This window comes from Pseudorca crassidens, chromosome 14, assembly GCF_039906515.1.
Source record: "Pseudorca crassidens isolate mPseCra1 chromosome 14, mPseCra1.hap1, whole genome shotgun sequence".
Classification (NCBI taxonomy): Eukaryota; Metazoa; Chordata; class Mammalia; order Artiodactyla; family Delphinidae; genus Pseudorca; species Pseudorca crassidens.
Window position 1 is genome coordinate 62,198,373 of NC_090309.1, and position 23,068 is coordinate 62,221,440.

The following is a 23,068-nucleotide window of genomic DNA, read 5'->3' on the forward strand; positions in this document are numbered from 1 at the left end:
ATCCCCTGAGCATAAATACCATCTGTGCAGGGAATGTGTGGTTAAATAGGGAAAGTGACTCCCCTGGAGGCCATGGAGATCCAACATGGCAGGTGAGGACCAGCATCCCCAGAGGTCTCCAGAAGGAGGATGCAAACCTGGGTCTCTAAACCAATTCTTGAACACAAGTTTAAAGCTTATCCAGTAAGTTCAACACAATCTCAGGCATCCTACCTTCTCATGCAGGCGTCCTGGTGACTACTGGGGTTCCTGACCGTGCTCAGGAACAAGTGTGCACATCCTCTGGTCAAGCCCTGGGAGGAAGGGAGCCAGAGCTCTAGGACAGAGCCTGCTTCCCAGCCACTCAGCTGCTGCACCTGCTGGGTCCCCGTCAGATGCTGCCTCTGCGTTCACCAGAAGATGTGGAGACGGCCCTTCTCTCCCAAATCTCACAAGACCCCTCATGAGTGGAGCGCCTTCAGCCTCTGACTTAGTCTGTGATTCCTGTGGAGACAGCAGAGCCGAGAGTGGGCCCCTTTCCTTGGCCTCACTCAAGCCCACCCACTTAAGCAATTCTCATCCTTCATCCAAACAAAAGGGCTTGTGCACATCAATTCCTTCAAATAATGCCCGGGACTGGGGAAATGATCTCCTTCAGGGTGGTTCCGTAATGCATCATGCAAACCGGGAAATGTTGGAGAGTGCAAACGCAGATGAGGTGGGACTCTAGAACAACAGGCATAAAGCAGGACTGTCCCAGGAAGACTGGGGGCTTCTGTCCATGCTTGCTCCCCATCAAACCAGTCTCTGGGGGCCCTGCTGCAAATTCTGGGGACTCAACATTTGACTGGTGCTGTGTTTACATTTACTGGCAAAAATATGAAAAACAGAACCATGGGGAAATTCCAGCTGCCTGCCTAGAAATATGACAAGCTCCCAGAGATTTAAACGAAGAAGTGGGTTTAGGGGTTTGAATATCTACCAGGTTGACCCAACCACCATGGAAACCAGAGCCCCCGGTTTAGGAGACAGCCGCCTATAGCCCGGTTGGTGGCATTTTGGAGAACAGAAGGAGGAAATCCTCTCAGTCAAGGATGCTTGCCCTCATTTGTACTGATTTGCTGCTGCTCATTAAAGGGATCTTATTTAAAACTAGAGTCATCTGTTTCCTCTTTGCGTCTTGAACAAGATTCCTCCCTGGACTACAGAGTAAGTACAATGTTTGTAAACAGTTGTCTTTAGGCTGGCACAGCAACCTTCCCCTTATGCAACTGAGTTTTCTCTGAAAAGACAGCTGTTTAAAGCCCAGCCTAACACTTGCTGACTTTATTGTGCTGTATCCATGGGGAAATCACAGTCACCGGTTTGAACAGGCTAATCAAGACCTATGGATTGCTGTCTTCATGAATAGTCACTTTCCCAGAGATCAAAGCCACGTGGCTGGGGAGACCGACTTTCAGCCACTTTTCTTGCATCCTTTTCTGATCAAAATGATTTATTACTTGAATGTCATAATCAGCTCAAGGTCTTTTTACTTCCGCGTTTTGTAGCAGACTATTTAGTACTGGATGATTTAGCAATTTCAGCCTATTAAGTCTTTATGAGGCTTAATCTGCCTTATAAACAGTCCTGTGATTAAAAAATAAAAAATCTTTATCAGCATCTATGGAGTGGGAGGAGTTAAGAGCTTTAAAAATCCAAAAATGCCTCATTCAACCTCATCTTGCTGTAACCTGGGGAAAGACAAGCACGTTGTGATGAGGAAACACAGGCCTGGGGCCCTGATGGAACGGAGCTGAGTGAGGCACAGTCTCACAGCACGTGCAGTGAGGAACCACAGGGATGCTTCCACACCACTTCTCAGAGCAGGGGGCTCTGGGGCACTGGCTCTTGTCCCTGGGCGCCCCCTTCTAACTATGGGAAGGAGACTCCCACAGAGAACATTCTAGGGCAAGGCCCAGATGTCAGGGCTCCTGTGATCTCCTTGCTAACCTCAGAGAACAAACCACAGGGGTCTAAGCATTTGGATCTCTTTCGAGGCTGCCCTTGCCGGGAGAAGTGTCTGTTCTGAGTCGGTACCTGCTCCCCCAATCCAGGCGAGCTGGGCACTAGGGTGGGGCCGGGCATGCTGGCAGCAGCTCGATGCAGGAGCCACTGCGGACCAGCTCTCCCGGCTGCTATGACCACAGACCCCTGGGAGCTCCATGGTGTTAACTCTCCCCCACGCCTCACAGCTGCCCTGCAATCTTCCTGGATACCACTCGAAGCCTTGCACTGAGCACGCCTCCCTTCACCTTTGCCCTGACACCTGATGTCCCAGGGCCTGACCCGGCCTGTCTGGCCTCATCTTGATAGTGCCTCCCCTGTAGTGTGTATTCAGCATCCAGGCCGGCAAGCTACCAGGTGGCTTCCAAAGGGACTGCCTGACACCGAGCAGTGGCTCAATAAATATTGGGAAGATGCATGAAGGAAGGAATACGTGATGAAATTCTAGTTCTGCTTCCCCTTGGGGAGCAGAATCTGCTTCCTCTTGACTCAGACGGGAAGGGTGACGGGAGTGGCTTGAGCCACCCACTGCCCACTCCAGCCTGGAGACTCTGGGACGAGAGACCAGTATCAAGGGAGCAACGCAGGCTCCCTGCTCTGGACACTTTCTCCAGAGCTCCTGCCAGAGGGCCAGGGTGACACTCTCCTGCGTGGATGAGGGAGGAAGAAGCGTTTCCTCCAAAGCCCTGGCTAAGTGCAAGCAACCCCAGCACTTCTCTACTCGGAGCCTGGGACGTGTTGAGGACATAATGGGCATACGTGATGACTCTCTGAGCTCCCAAACCGGTCGTCTCTGATGATGATCCTCTTAACTAAATGATCCTTGCCACTGTCACTTAGGTTCAAAGAAAAGGGGTTTCCACATACCCAAACCAACGTTACAAGGTAAGGCCAGTAGTGCCTTACCTGCCAATAAGCCCGGTCGGCCCACCTTAAAGACAGAACTTCACGGAAACTGGGAGTGGAGATGTGTTAAACCAGACGTCGTCTGAATCCTCCAAAAATTGTTATAACCAGACTCACTCTGCAAAGTCTGATAAGTGCCAGAGATGGAAAGGGGGGTCTGGGTGGTGTCACAGTCTGTTATATGGCTGCAATACAGCCTATGTGTCCCTGACTTTTCTAAAAGTTAATTCTCAAGACAAGGAGTCCAGGTGAGTGCCTGGCAATGGCACGGGCTCTGGAATCGTTGTTGATGGACTGACCTGGCATACCTGTCCCAGCTGCTCAGATACCTGGCGGTGCAACACAGTCTTCTCAGAGGCCAAGACGGATCCCAGCCATGAATCTAACCCACTTAGGCGCCCCTCCATTTCAGACATCCATGGCCCGTGTAGGCCGGAAGAGAAGTTCTGAATGGTCGTGTAACTGTGTTTGCTGTTAAAAAGAGCAAACCCTGGACTCTAGCTCAGAAGCCATTTCCTTCCTTGTGGACAAGTGGGCTCTACATCAGGAAGCAAGCCTCTTCGTTCCCTGGAGCATTCATAGTCAGGGGCTTCTAGGGGAGATCATATTACAGAAACTCCAAAATGATCAGAAATGCCTTCAGCCGCTCTCGGGTTCAGTCTAACCCAAAGGGATGGCTCAGAACAGGTGTGTTAACACCCATGCTCGTGTGTGCACTGGGCAGCTCAAGGAGCCTTGGGCAGCAAGTGCAGGCACACCTGGCAGAAGCCACATTGACAGGTGAGATGGGTCTGGAGCCAGGGCAACAGAAGATGACGCTGTGGAGCCTCAGGCTGACTTCAGAAATACCCACCTCCCGCCCCCAGCCCAGCTACTCAGCTTGACCCGCAGGGCATCTACAGGGAATCTTACCAGTGTTCTCCAGAGATGGTATTTGTCACACACTGGCATTTCCTACACTCCTCCTCTCACTGACTGCATCTCTAGGGGCTGCTGGGAGTTCCCTGACCAAGCTGCCCAGGAATGGAGAGTCAGCAGGCTGGCATCCTTAAGGAGGTGGTGTTTAGCTCTGACTTGGGAGTTTCTGGGACTCAGCATTCCCTCTCCCCTGCCATACCAAAACCCCAAGATCACTTTTCCTAAGAAAAAAAGAGCTTCTCCAGAACATTCCAGTCTTAGCTCCTTCTGATGTCCCTGTCATGCAGGCAGTCCCTGAGTGACAGCATTCACCATCACTTCACTTACAGTGGCACTGGTCTGGTCGCATAAAGATCACTAAGGAGTCCAGTGAAAATCCAGATTCCTGAGCCTCACTCAAGACACTTCCTGGGGTGGAGGTGGGACGAGGGGAACAGCAACCTATATTCAGACACGTCCCCAGGTGCTCCTAAGACAGCGCTAGGACAGGGACTCACTAACAATTAGAACTTAAAAACTTCAAAACTACATTTAAATATCCCTTTGTTTGTTAAGTCCTGTGAAAAAGTAAATTTCACCCCCAGAGACCACTTTGTTTCCTGACAGCTTTAGAAGAAGCAGTTCCCTCCTTTCCTAAAACAAGGCTGCTCTCTGGGTTCTTTACATCCTAGACAAACAAGAATCTTTGAGCAGCTCCAGTACAGTGTGGGCTGCAGGCCGCCTTCCTAAGCATTCCAGACTCCCACGGATGTGGCTCCCAGCAGCTCCCAAACTGCTGGAGAGGAGTGAGGCTGTGAGCTTTCCTGCAGGGCTCACCAGGTCCCAAAACCTTCTAGAAGGGGTTTTCCTTGGCTACTGAACACTTACAGCTCAGGAAGAGGTCAAACTTGATGCACATTGCAGAATGAACCCCTGGAAACAGCTAAATTGCCTTATCGTGTGAAGAGCAGAGATGTGTCTTAAGAAAAATAAAAATACGAGTGAAGCCAGAAGGCATGTTGCTAACAACATGCTGAATTAAGTAAGAGAAAGACTATGCTTGTTGCCAGTGCTGAGGCAGGAAATAGCTCCTTTTCCTTTAACTAATCTCTTTGTTTACATCACTTCCTTTGCTCCATAGGACTGGCTCAGAGAAGGCCTGTTTTTCTGTTACGTTTTGGTTTTCTTGGTCAGTAGGATTTGGTCCCGTTGAGCCTCAGCCCAGGGAGCCCCATGGCCAAAGCCATTGTTGTGAGTCACAGCAGACTCAGTGCAGAATGAAGGGCGCAGACAGCAAAGGCCAGCGACACATCTGCTCCCCAGTTGGGAGAGCACCTGCCTGGTCCACCGTCACGGTCCCTGCCCGTGGCTGCCGGCTGAGCCAGGCGGGGCTGACCTGCCTGTTGGTGGGGGCAGTGGGGATTGGAGGAGACTCGTCAGCCTTTCTCACATTTGTTGTCGGGTTCTTGGCACTGTGTTTGATGAATGTCGAATACAAAAATGAGAGGATGAGGAAACAACAGACGATTTCCAAAGAGGACTAGACAGATTTCTCTATCTCAGCCTTTTCACACACATACTCATAGATGCCTTCAAAGTTCGGGGGGAGGGAGGCAGAGAGAGGGAGAGACAGAGAATGATAAATCACAGGGCTCTCCATGGGCTGAAATCACTGATGGCTGCCTAGGAGGTGAAGGAAGATCCCAGCCCCCGTCACCACGGCTCAGAGGTGTCAGGCGCATCACCTGCCCACTTCCTCCGTTCATTCCTTAGAGTGTGGAGACGTAAGAGCAGGCCATCGTGAATGGCTCTAGACCAGCAAGGCAATGTGTACCCTCGTTGTTCCTCAGCCATGGTCTCCTGCCCCAGAGCGCCCCTGGGGAAGTGTGTAAAGTCTCGCTCTTTTCAAAGTTGGTTCTTTTTCTCTTTAATTCCAAGAACCCACTGGTTTGAGCTCCAGTTTGTCCACGTCGTGACATCTGGGGACATGAGGGGCCTCTACCTCTACCCAGCATTGTCAGTCAAGGGTGAGGAGAGAAGGCCCAGGAGCCAATGTGCACAGGAGAACTGGGGGATGGGGGGAGGGGGGCAGTGCCAAGCCCATTTAACCCCTTCCTTCCCACTCTGCTCTCTTCCTGGCAGAGGCACGTCGTGACAATACCCAAGCTCAGTCCATCTGAACATTCATGCCTCTTGGCACCGCAGATGCCCCAGATGAAGAAAACGGCCCATCCCGTGTGCGATGGAGAGATCCTACTTCATATACACTTTCCTGCCTTCCAACAACAGAAGAAAAATCACTGTTCTTTTGGCTCAGAAGCCCTCTTTAAAGGGTTCATTATTTCACAGGCTGCTTACTATATACTCTGCACCACATTCAATAAAACTTCATGTAACTGTCTTTGAAATTAACAGCCACCTCTCATGCTTCTCAAGGTATTAAAGACGTTGGCATGGCGGAGAGACTGTAAACTTTCTATACTGGTGATTAGTCAGCGGGACTACATCCCACCAAATCCCCCAGAGCGTTCCTAACAAAAAGTTCCTTGTGACCCAAGCACCAATTTTTCTTTCCTGTCTGTTCATTCTAATTCCACTCAATTACTCCTGAGCAAGCTGTTTTATTCCTGTAAACTCATGTTTTTTACTGGAGCCTGTCAGGAGGCCTGAAGTGGAGGCTGATATTATGTAGGATGTTTTGAGACTCATTAAAACACTTTAAAACAATCACCTATTGTGATATTCACAGCCCTAAATAGGGTGGCTGTGCCTGGGCCATTTGGAGCCTGGATCGTTTTATTTATTTGCTATTAAAAGTTTCAGGTTAGAAAAGCTTGGCTTGCTACAAAAATTTTGGACCTGGGAACCCAGGACCTGGTCTGGGCTCCTGGAGGGTTCTGGGCAAGGATCTGAAAGTAAACGGATTACGTGTGTGTATGTTGGTGGGGAGGGGGTGTATTCAGGAACAGCTCTGCCTCTGCCTGATGGGCTGAGCAGGGATGGGAATCAGCAGGCAGCCTCAAGTAGCCAGAGAGATTTGCCCCCTAGTAGAGAAGGAGATTTCCCTAAGAGAGTGTAAGAACAGTTTTCCTCTGAAGATGGAAAGGTCCCCTGCTGTGTCACATTTAGTCCATCATTATTCCATCATTATTCGTACGCAGTCAGTGAACAATTTGCATGAACAAGGCACCAGGCTAGATTACCTGAGGTGGTAAAGCAGGTAACTCTGTAGTTCTTGCATCATTAGATGAGGGGTCCCTTTTTTTTTTTTTTTTTTTTTGCGGTACGCGGGCCTCTCACTGTTGTGGCCTCTCCCGTTGCGGAGCACAGGCTCCGGACGCGCAGGCTCAGTGGCCACGGCTCACGGGCCCAGCCGCTCCACGGCACGTGGGATCCTCCCGGACCAGGGCACGAAACCGTGTCCCCTGCATCGGCAGGCAGACTCCCAACCACTGCGCCACCAGGGAAGCCCGAGGGGTCCATTTTATTGATGGCATGAGGAGCATCAAGTGCAGCCACAGCTCTGGGCCTGAGAGGGACCAAAACAGTTCAATCTGTCTGCCTACCCTCCCAGCTGCCTTTTGCTTCCACTCTGGTCTTCTGACTGCCCAGTTTCCTCTGCTACAAGCATCTACTCCTGATTGACCATTGGCAGGAGCTCAGCCTAGACAGCCCCTGGATTTGGAGGCTGACTTCTGTGCTAGAGCACAGAATCCAACAAGGAAGCGGTGCTCGATCTGGAGTGGAAATAAACGATTCTTGATTTCCAACTCCCAAGATCTGGAATTTCTTCTGGGGGAAAAAATTCTCCTTTCTTCAGTGATTCTAAGATGCTCTGTGATTTCAGTGTTTGCCATGGTCACAAGGCATTGCTCAGATAAAGGCCAGGTCACCCCAGCTCACTGCATACATCACCTCACACACTTCTAGAACACGGTGTTCCCACAAGTGTCACATCTGTTTGCAGCATGCCATCTTAACTCCAAGCTGGAGATGGTAGGATCAGCCAGAAGCAACCCAGGCAGGGGGAAGTAAGGCTGGAGGTCCAGAGCCATGTGCCATCCGGCAGGTCACTTCTCCTTTCTTTGACAACATAAAGAGGATGAAGTACTCAGCCTTTCCCATGCTGTGTTCTTCAGGCAGTGAGATGCTAGTCTATGCTCCAAGAGAAGCATAGACTGGTCATGTACTTAGGGAAACACTGCCCACTACATCCCCAGCTCCTAGACTGCCTTCTTGCTACCATGAGATTAAAAAGTGATGGACTAACTGATCTTCAAGATCCCTTCTAACTCTTGAAATTCTAGGATGCAATGGACAGGGAACTTAAATGCAAAAAGTTATAAGGCATTTGCCAGAGGCAGTGATTTTCCATCCTGACTGTGTATCATGATCACTTGGGGAAGATATATACAAAATAAAACCCACAGGCCTATCTCTCAGCCCGGGGATTATGATTCACCAAGTCTGGGATGAGCCCCAGGATCTGCATTTCTAACAACTCACTGGCCAGTGTTGATGTGGGGCAGGCATCACAGCTGATAAGTTGGGGTCAAGCTGAGAACCAGACACTTTGATGAGGCAATGAAATGAGGAAAGAGCTAAAGCAGGCTTTTAGTTGCTCACTTCTGTTCACTGATTGGGCGCATGGGTGACTGTGCCTGATATGTTTTTAGAAGATACTTTACCAGCAGTCAACAATTTAAGATTCAGTGAGGCAGAATTTGTTTTGTTTTGTTTGTTTTAAACCTCCGACTGACCCTCAAACCCTCAAACATCCCCAGGGCAAACATCTTACAGCTTAACTGATAGGTAGACATTGCCTGGAACCAGAGGGAAAGCGATGCTGGCTGCCCACCCTAGGAGTGTTGGGGGGCTGAGAGGAGAAGGGTCCCTGTGAATGGTGGCCTCTTCGGTGTCTGCTGGCTACAAGCCAAGCTGACCCAGCCTTCTGTCCAGGGGATCAGAGCTTCAGGACAGAGAAAAAAGGGGGTCAAAAAGGAAACCAGATCAGCTTTCCAGGCCAGCGAGGCTAGTGCTCATGAACCAGACGAGTTTCTGAGTGAGGAAACAGCCTTGACCCCCTGCGTCGCTGGCCCACATATGCACACACACAGGAGAGCGGCTGGGCTGCTGGCCAGTGCTGCCTACTGACTGGGGGAGTCTGGTCCTGCTTAGGAGGACAAGCCAAAAGTGATGAATCGTATCTCAACTGAAGTTCAAGGTGAAGGGCAAGCCCAGAAAATAAGTCTTATTCCTAATACTCCCTCTCATATATTTGACAATCCAGACAAGCTGGATGACTTGCTATTTTGACAGATCCTGTTCTCCTCCCACTGTGAGCATTCGCTTCTGTTTTTTTTCTCCCCACGCCTGTCTGTTGGGCTCCTACACATACTTCAAGGCCTATGTCAGATGCCTCCTCCACTGATTTTCCCATTAGATGCAGTGACATCACTCCCCTCTGGAGTTGCCAGAGTTAACTGTTTGTATCTATCATCTGGCATTTTCTTACACGGTCATACCTCCTTCTTCTGTAAACCCTTGGAGAGTGGAGACTGGGTCTTATGTCTCCCTCTAGTCCCAGCATCTTCAACATCGTGCTTCGTACACAACAGGTAACCAGGGACTGTTTAAGGAATGCAAGATGTTGATTGTAGACAGTAATTGTAAAGCATTACGGCCCTAACTACCTGTCAGTGGGCAGTCCTCGGCACTCCCTCCATCTCTGCAGCATTGCGCCATCATCAAGCATGCAGCGTGACACTGACAGACGGCTGGCCTCCTGAGCAGAGCCAGGGTCTTGACTGGAGGGTCTTGACGTGGTGTTCATACTCTGGGCTGCATTGCTTTTGGGATTCTCCTAAACAAATAATTTAAAAAAGGAAATTTATTCTGCTGGGAATTCAACTTGGGTGTGTATATGGACCATATTTTGCAACAGATGAGTAAGTTATCTGATTAATAGAATTGACCATTTGTCATAATGTAACACATTATTCCCATCTTTATTGTTTAGAGTTTTCATGCTTATAAATCTTACCTCCTTAAGAAGGATCAGGCTCCCTAGAAACAGAATCAGCAGTTTATACAATGGTCGAAAAGCCATGGGTATTGGAGTCAGACAGATCTGGATTCGAAGCTTTGTTTCATCGCTTCATAGCCAGGTACTTTGGGCAGGTCACTGCATTTCTCTGAGCGAGTTTCCTAATTTATAAACTACCACTGTTATACTAACCGTGCAAATTTCTGGCATGTTCCCTGTCACCAAGGAGGCATTCCACGCCTGCCCTCCCTTCTCTCCTACTTCTTTACTCTTCCTGAAAAATACACAGATGCGCCAAGATTCCCCCCATCATGTTTTCTGAACCAAAACTTGAGGGGACATGATTCTGGGGCACTTATAGGGATGATCAAACAAAATATTAGATATTAAGACTGTCTCAGGAAATGCATATGGCCACTCTATCAAGATTACTTGTTCAGGGGCTTCCCTGGTGGCGCAGTGGTTGAGAGTCCGCCTGCCGATGCCGGGGACACGGGTTCGTGCCCTGGTCCGGGAGGATCCCACATGCTGCGGAGCGGCTGGGCCCGTGAGCCATGGCCGCTGAGCCTGTGCTCCGCAACAGGAGAGGCCACAACAGTGAGAGGCCCACGTACCACAAAAAAAAAAAAAAAAAAAGATTACTTGTTCATTTGAATGAAACAAAAATAAAAACAATTCCAAAGCAACTTCTGCAGCATATCAAACTTTTAACACAATTACCAAATCGCCACTTCACTCTGGGCCATGTAGACAGAGTGGAGGAGGGGACAGGAAGGCCATCCCGCTGCTCTGAGAGGCACCCTCTTGGGTTTATCACCTAAGACCTGCTTATCTGAATGACTCAGAGGAGAAGGTTTACAAGCCATCCATCTACCTGCTGACTCTTGGGTCATGGTGTCCCGTTTTCCACGTGTACTCTGTTCACCTCTTGTTCTGCAACGTTTGCCTCAGAAGTACTTGAGGAAATTAGACATCCAGCAACAGTAAGCTCTGCTATTTGTTCTATAGCCAGAGACTTGAATTAAGGAAAAAAAAAAAAAAGAGCTTACACGGGCCTTGGGTATACCCAGTAGCTGGAATTTCCCACTGCTGGAAACCTAATGAAATAGTCTCAATACAGCATTTTATAGATCCTGTAGCAGGAGCTGAATTACCCTGAAAGGACCAGAGAAGGAGGCAGGAAGAAAGCCTGTTTGATGGGCAAGCTCTTCTAAACTGAATGGCTGTTTTTATCTTGGTGTATGTGTAGTTATTTTGTTATTGATGATAAGGTGGGATTTTTTTTCCCCCAGAGTTTCAAAGAAAAGAGAGGCACATCTTCAATTCACTACCCAGGGAACAGTAAGCAGGGTTCCTCTTCCAAAATTTCAATCCAAAAAGCGGCCAGCAGTGTTCTGAAACAGCCCTCCTGGGGGCACACCATGAAATAGTGGACTTTGTTTTGACTGGGACCTGTGGAAACAGACTTTTGGTGCTGCATCCCTTAAACACATGGTGTTCTGAATACGGCTTTGACGGTTGTTAGCCGAAGTGGATTTAACATGCAGCCTCGAAACCAGCAGCTGTCTTTGCCACAGACGTTGACCCTGTCCTGTGTACAGACAGGCATCGGCTCTAATTACCCTAAGCATTTGCCATAGTGTGGAATAAATGTGGCAGCTTCCCACTGGGGACGTTTCTGTGACACAGTGGACTGGATTCAGCCCAAAAAAGAATAGTTGTGGTGTACAGTCCAGCCCAACTGCCCATTCCCTCTCCTTGACCTACCCTTTGTGGGAAGCCAGGAATGCCAAATATTTCTCGTCGCTCTGCCCAGGCCTTTGCCTTATTTACAGTGCCCCCCAATGCCCCGGCCTCAGCCTCAGCCCTGTCTCATTTCCTGTGGCAGCTCAGGCGTTCCTTCTCTCTCTCCTTGAACGGTTGCATTTCTGTTTAAGATGGTACATCCCAGGTATTTCAAATGAAGAGAGACAGAAACATAAAATGACGTCCACTGACTAGGAAGCTGTGCTCTGGCGAGGATAATGCACTATTCCCAAGTAAAAGACTTCCTTGATGTGGACAAACTGTATCAGAGTTTCTAGGCTGTAGATAAAATAATTTTTTTCAAAAAGTTAAATGAGACAGAGTCAGGCAAAGGCAGACCAAATGAACATGAGGTGGAAGATTGATGGGGAACATCTTTAAAGAACCACTGGCCACTCTGTGTGTTTTGTTTCCTGAAGGGCAGAATTAAGCCCTTAGATCAGGTCTTTCATTTTCGGGTTTCTTTTCTAATTCTAGAATCTCCTCTAACCACACTGGGACAGCAAAGTGGGAATATAATTCCTTCTGTAGTTATTGCTACACACTTATGAGGACAGTGTCTTCAACAAATCTGTTTTGCCCCAAAATACATTCTCAAAGTCATTTCCAGGCAGTATAACCCTGGAGGTGGGGCTTCAGAGAAGCTATAAATGTTTTAATTGCAAACCTAGTAAAGAGAAAATGCAGGCATCCTGAACAGGCCTCCTCTGGGTAGCGTAGCCCTGTGTCCCAGTTTGCCTGGGGCGCGCTCCATTCATGTCTGTTGACCTGGTGTGCTGATTAATAGTGCCCTCTTTCAAAAGTGTCTAGTTTGGATGATAAATTTTATGGGCATCCTGCCTATCACCATTTCTGATGTCCATTACAAACATTGTATACAAATAATGGTTCTTCCGCCGTTCTGGCAGTTGGCCTGGCTCTCCGGAAGGGAGGGATGACATCTGAGCACATGGGTGGCACAGTGGTCTCAGAGGTCACCGTGCTGCTCATCCCTCGGGGCAGGTCCTGAGCTTTGCAGCTAGCTGCTGGCTGCATGCTGCAAATCAGATATTTTTTCTTTTTGAGATTTTTTTTTTAAAAAACTTGCACTTGAAAATAAGACACTTGGTTTCAGAATAGAAGACAAATCAGACCTCTGGGTTTCTTCTTCCCTGTCTCAATCCCTCATTCTCACCAAGACTCCTCTACTCCACCAACATCTGCAGTGTAGACAGTGACCTTGTTGGCTAAGGGCCCCTCAGTCCAGTTTCCCTTCCTTGCCAGGTTGGGTGGAACATCCTTAGGTAAAAAGAAAAATAACATCCATGCATAAAAAAAAATAAATTAATTAAAAAAAAAAACCACCCACACATCTTTATCAGCAAATGTCAAAAACACATCGGGAGTTTGGCCTGTGCATTACTGCTTGCCCAACTGAGCTACTGAAATCGTTTGGAATTCTATGTGGGTTTTTAGGTGGTTGGAGAAACTCTGGAGACTAGGGAAGAAAAGCAGAGAAAAGATGGATTCATAGCTGTATCCTAGACTCTGGGCCCAAGGTGTGAACATTTGCCTAATGAATATGTGAATAATTGCATTGGTGGGGGGAGATTTTCATCCACTCTCAATTATTTTTAATACATTAGAGAGTTTGTAAGATAAACAAAAATAATAACAAATAATAATAACAAAAATCCACAGTGACATATGTAGTCATTTGGGGACATTTTTCCTAAAGATATAGCACTTGAATGTAGTTCACTTTAGTCCTTAGGCAAAGCTGATTTAAAATTCTGACAGTGTACATACAAAATTAATATGCAAAAAAACCCTGTTCGATTTGTGCTAGTTTGTATTTTAATTGGGGTTAATTTTAAATGGATTGCAGATTGCACCTGTGGTGCCGCAAAATGCCTTGTTAACTTCCAAACTAGCCATGACATTGATGGACACGAGACAGATGCAGGGTCTGTTACCAAGACTTGCCTGCCAGATCTCACTCTTGAATTTAGGGTGACATTGCACAGAAGAAATGGTTTTGGTTAAATTCTCGGACTAAAAGAAATAAAAAATAAATTGTCAAACCACATCCATTTGCATCAAATCCACATCCATTTGCCTGTACTATATGATATCTAAATAGAATAAGATACAGGAGCACTGAGAAAATAAAGCATTTTGGTTTTAATGTGAGAATATCTTTTTTTCCCCCTGTTTTATATCCGAGCAAATGGCTGATGGTTAAACTGTAGACTACACAGAACTGGAAAATTATCAATGGACTTTAAAAATGTCTCTAAATTCTGTAATCTACTTTGGAGAGAACTTCCAAGGACAGAGGGCATGAACTAATCCACATAAGGAATGAAGACAATGAGAAGAGCTGAAATAAAACTCAAATGGTAAATAGTCACACACTGGTAAGGTAAATTGAAACCCAGTTTTTGGCAACTTACAATAGGAGTATATTTGTTTGATAAACAGTTTTTGAACAGCAGCTTTTCATATTTTCTTTGCTAGATACTTTATCATCTCCTGTGTTCAACGAACGGCTCCATGTAGCTGCTGCAGCATTCAAGCCACACAGCTCTGTGTGCAGAGCGCGCTGGTGTTGCTGGATTGCCTGCAGCCAGCCCCTTCCCTTCCTTTTACTAAAGAACGCTCTTGACACTTGACTTGACAGTAGTAGTTTAGAGATCTAATACACAACTTTTGTAAATAGATATAATATTCTTGGTGTGACTTGCTGCTCTTTGTAAGAGTCAGTACTATTTCGAAACTAAAAAAAGAAAAGCAATTTATTTTGTCAATTACAAGTTTTAAGGTTTTTGTTGTTTTCTATTTGCTTCAGAATCCACCAGAGAATTCCTCTATAATGAACCTGGTATGGAATTATTCTTCCCTTTTTAAAAATAGCTGCTTTATGAAACAACTGGAATGTATTGGAGTTGTTTATGTATACATTTAAAGTGTCTTGGCATGTTTATGTGGTATGGATATTGTTTACTCATAGCATCAAAATGGATGTAAAGAATAGTATAACTGGTTAAAAAAAAAAATAGAGTGCTCCTCTTCCGAGGAAATTGCTGTTTCAACCTGGACCAAATGGTCTTTCCCTTGGTGCATCACAAATAGCAGATTTATACCACTTTTTTTTTTTTTTGCGATACGCGTTACGTTACGGCCTCTCCCGTTGCAGAGCACAGGCTCCGGACGCGCAGGCTCAGCGGCCATGGCTCACGGGCCCAGCCGCTCCGCAGCATGTGGGATCTTCCCGGACCAGGGCACGAACCCGTGTCCCCTGCATTGGCAGGCGGACTCTCAACCACTGCGCCACCAGGGAAGCCCTATACCACTTTTCAGTACATATTTTGTATTTGTCATGTTTTGCTATCTTGGGGCTGTAACCTAGTTTCTAACTCCTTAATTATTCCTTTGATTAAGTAAATGTAATTTTTAAAGTTAGGCTGGAAATATATTAATAATTACTTTTAAAGTGTAATAATTAAATAAACTTGTATAACTCAATAACCAAAAAACCCTCAAACAACCCAATTAAAAATGTGTCCATTGATGGATGCATGAATATATACATATACATATATACAGGTGTATATATATACACCTATACATACATACACATACTGAAATATTATTCAAGCATGAAAAACAAGGATATCCTACTATTTGCAACAACATGGATGGACCTTGAAGGCATTATGCTAAATGAAATAAGTCAGACAGAGAAAGACAAATACTCTATGATCTCACTTCTATGTGGAATCTAAAAAACAAACAAACTTATAGAAAAAGAGATCAGATTTGTTTGTGGGTGGGGGTGGGAGGATTGAAAGAAGGCGGTCAAAAGGTACTAACTTCCAGTTATAAGATAAATAAGTCCTAGAGATATTACATACGACATGACGACTATAGCTGACACTGTTCTATGATACATAGGAAGGTGGTTAACAGAGCAAATCCTGAGAGTTCGCATCACAAGATGTTTTTCCTTTTTTTTCTTTTGTTTACTTTTCTTTTTATTGTATCAATATGAGAAAATGGATGTTAGCTGTACCTACTGCAGTAATCATTTCACAATATACGTAAATCAAACCATCATGCTGTATGCCTTAAATTTATTTATTTATTTATTTTAACATCTTTATTGGAGTATAATTGCTTTATAATGGTGTGTTACTTTCTGCTGCATAACATAGTGAATCAACTGTTATGTGTACATATATCCCCATATCTCCTCCCTCTTGCGTCCCCCTCCCACCCTCCCTATCCCATCCCCCTAGGTGGATGGACACAAAGCACCGAGCTGATCTCCCTGTGCTATGCGGCTGCTTCCCACTAGCTATCTATTTTACATTTGGTAGTGTATATATAAATCCATGCCACTCTCCCACTTTGTCCCAGCTTACCCTTCCCCCTCCCCGTGTCCTCAAGTCCATTCTCTACGTCTACGTCTTTATTCCTGTCCTACCCCTAGGTTCTTCACAACCATTTCTTTCTTTTTTTTTTTTAGATTCCATATATATGTGTTAGCATACTGTATTTGTTTTTCTCTTTCTGACTTATTTCACTCTATATGACAGTCTCTAGGTCTATCCACCTCACTACAAATAACTCAATTTCGTTTCTTTTTATGGCTGAGTAATATTCCATTGTATATATGTGCCACATCTTCTTTATCCATTCACCTGTTGATGGACACTTACGTTGCTTCCATGTCCTGGCTATTGTAAATAGAGCTGCAATGAACACTGTGGTACATGACTCTTTTTGAATTATGGTTTTCTCAGGGTCTATGCCCAGTAGTGGGTCATATGTGTAATGAACGGCACCAGGAAACAGAGGAGAGCTTAAACAAGCTTTATTTGGGAACGCTCCCGGGCGAGGTTCACTGGTCCAAGAGAAAGGGGCCAGAGAAGTCGCGCGCGGGCGAGGGTCTGGGCAGAATTTATAGGGGAAGAAGGGAAAGGGGTGTGGTGAATCCGGGAGGGCGCAGGGTATTCCTTATTTGGTGGTCTTTTCGGGTATCGTGGCAATATCTGGTGCAGGTCGCATCAGTCTTGGGACCATTAGTCCCGCCCCTCGAAAGGTGGGAAGGCTGGGCCGGGTGAAAAGTCCCCAGGTCAGTTCCTGGAACTGGGTGGTCCGGAAAGTTTCAGTCTGATGCAACCTGTGAGTCTGATTGCATTCCCCTGCCTCGGGCCAGTAGACCTTACAGTATGGTAGTTCTATTTTTAGTTTTTTAAGGAACCTCCATACTGTTCTCCATAGTGGCTGTATCAGTTTACATTCCCACCAACAGTGCAAGAGGGTTCCCTTTTCTGCACATCCTCTCCAGCATTTATTGTTTGTAGATTTTTTTTTTTTTTTGGCGGTATGCAGGGCCCCTCACCGTTGTGGCCTCTCCCGTTGCGGAGCACAGGCTCCGGATGCGCAGGCTCAGCGGCCATGGCTCACAGGCCTAGCCGGCTCCGGGGCATGTGGGATCTTCCTGGACCGGGGCACGAACCCGTCTCCCCTGCATCGGCAGGTGGACTCTCAACCACTGCGCCACCAGGGAAGCCCTGTTTGTAGATTTTTTGATGATGGCCATTCTGACTGGTGTGAGATGATATCTCATTGTAGTTTTGATTTGCATTTCTCTAATGATTAGTGATGTTGAGCATCCTTCCATGTGTTTGTTGGCAATGTGTATATCTTCTTTGGATAAATGTCTATTTAGGTCTTCTGCCCATTTTTGGATTGGGTTGTTTGTTTTTTTGATATTGAGCTGCATAAGTTCCTTGCATATTTTGGAGATTAATCCTTTGTCAATTGCTTCAGTTGCAAATATTTTCTCCCATTCTGAGGGTTGTTTTTTCATCTTGTTTATGGTTTTCTTTTCTGTGCAAAAGCTTTTAAGTTTCATTAGGTCCCATTTGTTTATTTTTGTTTTAATTTCCATTTCTCTAGGAGGTGGGTCAAAAAGGAGCTTGCCATGATTTATGTCATAGAGTGTTCTGCCTATGTTTTCCTCTAAGAGTTTTATAGTGTCTGACCTTACATTTAGGTCTTTAATACATTTTGAATTTATTTTTATGTATGGTGTTAGGGAGTGTTCTAATTTCATTCTTTTACATGTAGCTGTCCAGTTTTCCCAGCACCACTTATTGAAGAGGCTGTCTTTTCTCCATTGTATATTCTTGCCTCCTTTATCAAAGATAAGGTGACCATACATGCATGGGTTTATCTCTGGGCTTTCTATCATGTTCCATTGATCTGTATTTCTCTTTTTGTACCATACTGTCTTGATTGCTGTAGCTTTGTAGTATAGTCTGAAGTCCAGGAGCCTGATTCCTCCAGCTCCATTTTTTCTTTCTCAAGACTGCTTTGGCTATTTGGGGTCTCTTGTGTTTCCATATAAATTGTGAAATTTTTTGTTCTAGTTCTGTGAAAAATGCCTTTGGTAGCTTGATAGGGATTGCACTGACTCTGTAGATTGCTTTGGGTAGTATAGTCATTTTCACAATATTCATTCTTCCAATCCAAGAACATGGTATATCTCTCCATCTGTTTGTATCATCTTTAATTTCTTTCATCAGTGTCATAGTTTTCTGCATACAGGTCTTTTGTCTCCTTAGGTAGGTTTATTCCTAGGTATTTTATTCTTTTTGTTGCAATGGTAAATGGAAGTGTTTTGCCTTAAATTTAAACAGTGATGTATGTCAATTATTTGTCAATAAAACTGGGAAAAAAGGAGGGGAGGTCTGGGATTGATATACAGATGATAGTGAGGACAATGAAGCAAATAAAATCACCTGTTTTCCTATTAAGGTATATAAACTTCTGCTTGAACAGAATGTAGAATTGATATGGTCCTTGCAGACAAAACAATGTCAGTGTATTAATAACAACAGTGATAATATGTTATAGACATTAACATTTACATCAACAAGTTCTTTTCCAGAATATCCTGGAAATCTAAAACTACAAATTAGAATCAACTTACAGCTAAGAGCAATTTTCATTAACTATATGCATTAGTTATTGGTCACTGTTTGATGTTCCCCCATTTTTTTCACAAATCTTGCATTTCAAAAGTAAGATAGATCAAAATCCAACTTTTTATTTACATTATTTAATACCATGTCATGCTCTTTTCTAACTATATTTTGAAATAATTTTAGACTGAACAATTGCAAAAATAGTACACAAAGTTCCTGTTATCCTTTACCCAACTTCCCATATTATAGCATCTTACATAATAATCACAATGATCAAGCAATGTATTAACATTGCTACAGCACTAATAACTACTCTATAGACCTTATTCAAATTTCAGCAATTTTCCCACTAATGTCCATTTTCTGGTCCAGGAATCAATCCAGGATCCCATATTGCTCCTTTATCCTTTCAACATGGCTCCATCCTTTTTTGAGCACTTCCTTACTACCTGTCATGTTCTTTTGAGTTTTTTAGTTTTTAAAAATTTTTTATTAGAGTATAGTTGCTTTACAATATTGTGTTAGTTTATACTGTACAGCAAAGTGAATCAGCTATATGTATACATATATCCCCTCTTTTTTGGATTTCCTTCTCATTTAGGTCACCACAGAGCACTGAGTAGAGTTCCCTATGCTATACAGTAGGTTCTCACTAGTTATATATTTCATAAATAGTATCAATAGTGTATATATGTCAATCCCAATCTCCCAATTCATCCCCCCCTCCCCCTTCCCCCTTGGTATCCATATGTTTGTTCTGTACATTTGTGTCTCTATTTCTACTTTGTAAATAAGATTGTCTATACCAATTTTTTCAGATTCCACATATGTGCGTTAATATACAATATTTGTTTCCTTTTTCTGACTTACTTCACTCTGTATGACAGTCTCTAGGTCCAACCATGTCTCTACAAATGACCCAATTTTGTCCCTTTTTATGGCTGAGTAATATTCCTTTGCATATATGTACCACATCTTCTTTATCCATTCCTCTGTTGATGGACATTTAGGTTGCTTCCATGTCCTGGCTATTGTACATGTTCTTTTTAAAAGAATGATTCAACTAGTTTTTATAAAGTTGATATATATACATTACAATAAATTCAAGTAATAAGAAAACTACAAAACACAATGTAAAAATTATACAAAAATTTACCATGAAAGAACATCACATGAAAGAATAACTATTAACATTTGATAAATATTGTTCCTGATATCTCTTTAGCCACATCTACAGTTCAAAGGATAGATAGATAAATTGATAGAATTTTGATGGAATGAAAATATTTTTAATAAAATTAATAAAAAATATTAAAGCCGTTTTTAATAAAAAGCACTAAATGTAATTCCACTTGAATTTAACAGAAGAAAAAGAAACTAACATATAATTAAATGTGCTGAATTTTAGGTAAACATTTCTTTATAAAAGACATGTCCTAAATTATCTCTCTAAAGGCAAAGACATGTCCTAAATTGTCTGTCATCTAAATGAAAGACATTTAGGTATTTATCAGTTACTTTAGTGCCTAATAAACCACTCTAAAGCTTTGTGGCTGAAAACAAACACCATTTATTATAGTTCACAGGTCTACAGGTCTGTGGAGGTGGTTCTGCTGATCCTGGGTGAATTACCTAAGCATCTGTGGGCAGGACATGGGTCAGCTGGAGCCTGACTGGCCTACAGTCACCTCACTCACATGTGTAGCAGTTGGTTATCTCCTGGCAGGAGCAATGGAGGTGACCTTGTTGTGTGATCTCTCAGCTTCCAGCAGGGTAGCTCCGGTTTGTCCACATACCAGTAGCAGAGTTGAAAGAAAGAGACTGGAAGTCTGTGAGGCCTCTGGAAGCTTAGGGTTAGAGCTGTCACAAGATGCTATTGGCCAAAGCAAGCCACAAGACCAGGCCAGATTAAGGGCTAGTTATCCATATTATTCCTAGGTACTGGTGTTGATCATTCAAAGATCAAGTTTTCATTATAACATTATTCACTCAATCTGCAGATTTAAGCATTTATTTGGGGATTGTTTTCCTATTACGTTTTTTAACATATTTTCTGTTTCATTTATTCATTTCTTTTTTTTCAAACATCAATTACGTATTTGCTGGATATTCTTTGTCACTCATGTCTACCTTCCTTATAATCTTTTTTTACTATTATTATGTCTGCCTAGAATGTCTTCCCAGATATTCATTTTTGGATTTTTTAATTGAAGTATAGTTGAGTAACAATATTGTGTTGGTTTCAGATGTACAGTGTAGTGATTCAGTTATTTCTGGATCATTCATGTTATCCAGGTTTCAGATAAAATGTCACACGATCAGAGGGACCTTTCTTGATCACCCAATCTAAAAAAGGCCTAACGTTCTCATTCTCTCTATATAATCATATTTTATTTTTTTATAAGACTACGTAAGTTTAGTCTGTGTATTTTATTCTCTCTACCCCCATCCTAGACTGTAAGCTCCATGAGGGCAGAGACTCTGTCAACCTTAAACACTGCTAAACACAGCATTTACAGCACTCCTGGCATGTATGGGGTATTCAGTAATCATATGTTGAACAAATGAGTGAAAGTTCTCGTTTAGGTTAGGTTTACTCTAAATTTTGTTGTGTATAGTATAGCTTTCGTCTCTGTAATATTTTTCATTTACCTGTGTTGCCTATAATTTCTTTGCAAGTACAGAGAATTCTTCGTCTGAACTCTTCCTCTGTTTATTTGGAAATTATCTCTAGTTGTTTATATTTCCTTGTCTTACCTTCCTTTCTTCTTTATTTTCCCTCTTATTTCAAAGTGGATCTGTGGGGGTGGCTCCTTCTGATCACTATTCATCTCATACGCCAACTGAAAGATGGTCTGTGGAGGAAGGGAAGCAGTGGAAGACGTTAGTTGGTAAGCTCAGAGAGTACTGTCTCCTAGAGCCTCTCACCAAATCGACAATTTTTCTTAAACTGTGACTATGTATCATCACTCAATCTTTGGCATTTAAGAAATTGGTAATTTGGAAGGTGTTGTTTCCTCCACTCTCTCCATCTGACCTCACCTTTGATCATCTCTACAGCTAGGAGAGTAGACAACAGATAAACATTGTGTATTGGCCTGGTTCCCCCTTGATTTCTACCTGCCATGTTCTGTGGTGTCAAATTGGGTCTCTATGGGGACAGTTCTCTTCGGCTGTGGCTCTCTGTGCCCCTGAATCTTATATCACTTAAAGAATCCTTGGATGGGCATTTCAGGGTAGCCTCAGTTGCTCTTGGGGAAATGTCCCTCTTGCCCAAGGTCTGAGGATATGTTGTTAGTTGTCAGTGTTCTTCCCCATTTTGGGGCCAGATTTCACAGCATTTAGCAGGTTTGCTACACAGTTTGTGGTTTAAAATTGCAGTCATATACTTATTTCATTGGCAACTAAAATACTGTCTCCATTTTTTATTCTTTTTGAGATTTTTGAGGAAGGGAAGAGAGAGAATTAATGTCTACACACCATGATCTTTAACCAAAACTCACTTTGTACTTTTCCAATTGCATTTGGCAAATTTGCGTTACAGAGTGCAGGAGAGGGCATAAGTGTCATCCACACACCAGGTTTAAGATTTAGATCTGAATTCTCATGACGTTTATCTACATTTTAATTGCATCCATCACCTTTCTTCTCCATTCCATTTGCTCTGCTTTTCTCTATCTCAAAATCTCTAGAGTCTCTTTTTGTTTTGTTTGCTTATTTGTTTGTTTGTTTGTTTGTTTCTTGCCTCCCAGTGTAACCTCAATATTCTCTTTTCCTCCTATGACAGTGGTTTCTTTGTCATCTTTGTGGCAAGAGCTTTCCTGGTCCTTCATCTCCCTAACTTCTCTAAGTTAAGCCCCAAAGTCGCCTGCCCTCACAACTAGTTAGTTGGGACTTCCCTGGTGGTCCAGCCTCCACCCTTCCATTGCAGGGGGCCCGGGTTCGATCCCTGGTCAGGGAACTAGATCCCACATGCCGCAACTAAAAATCCCACATGCCGCAACTGAAAGATCCTACATGCCGTAACTAAGACCCGGCACAGCTAAACAAATAAATAAATATTTTTTTAAAAACCAAATAAACAAAAAAGTAGTGACTTCACCACCATCACCACCTCCACCACAACAATCACACTAATTGTCGCCTCTGCTTATCAAATGTTTACTTTATGCCAGTAATGCTGCTAAAGCTTGTGCATATATTATCCCAGGTAATCCTTCCAATAGCCCAACAAAGTTAATATAATTACCTGAAATTTAAGTGTAGGGATGTGAACAATAACTTTTTTCCTAAAACTGTCTCCAGAATTATGCTCAAAGAGGCCATTTGCATTTTTGGCCACTGCATAAATTACAGTCATCACAATATCCCCACTATATCTCTATCTATCTCCTCATCATGTTTTATT

The 23,068-nt window shown here is 44.0% G+C and overlaps 1 long non-coding RNA gene across 1 annotated transcript in view; it reads right to left on the reverse strand.

The window, feature by feature from the left end:
- Positions 1–9,529: 9,529 nt before the first annotated feature.
- Positions 9,530–23,068, reverse strand: part of LOC137205685 (uncharacterized) — a 49,323-nt gene continuing 35,784 nt past the window's right edge. The window contains exons 2-3 of the long non-coding RNA XR_010934257.1: positions 21,418–21,515; positions 9,530–9,691 (exon numbers count right to left, since the gene is read on the reverse strand). This is a non-coding gene — a long non-coding RNA (uncharacterized lncRNA). The remainder of the gene's footprint in view (positions 9,692–21,417; positions 21,516–23,068) is intronic.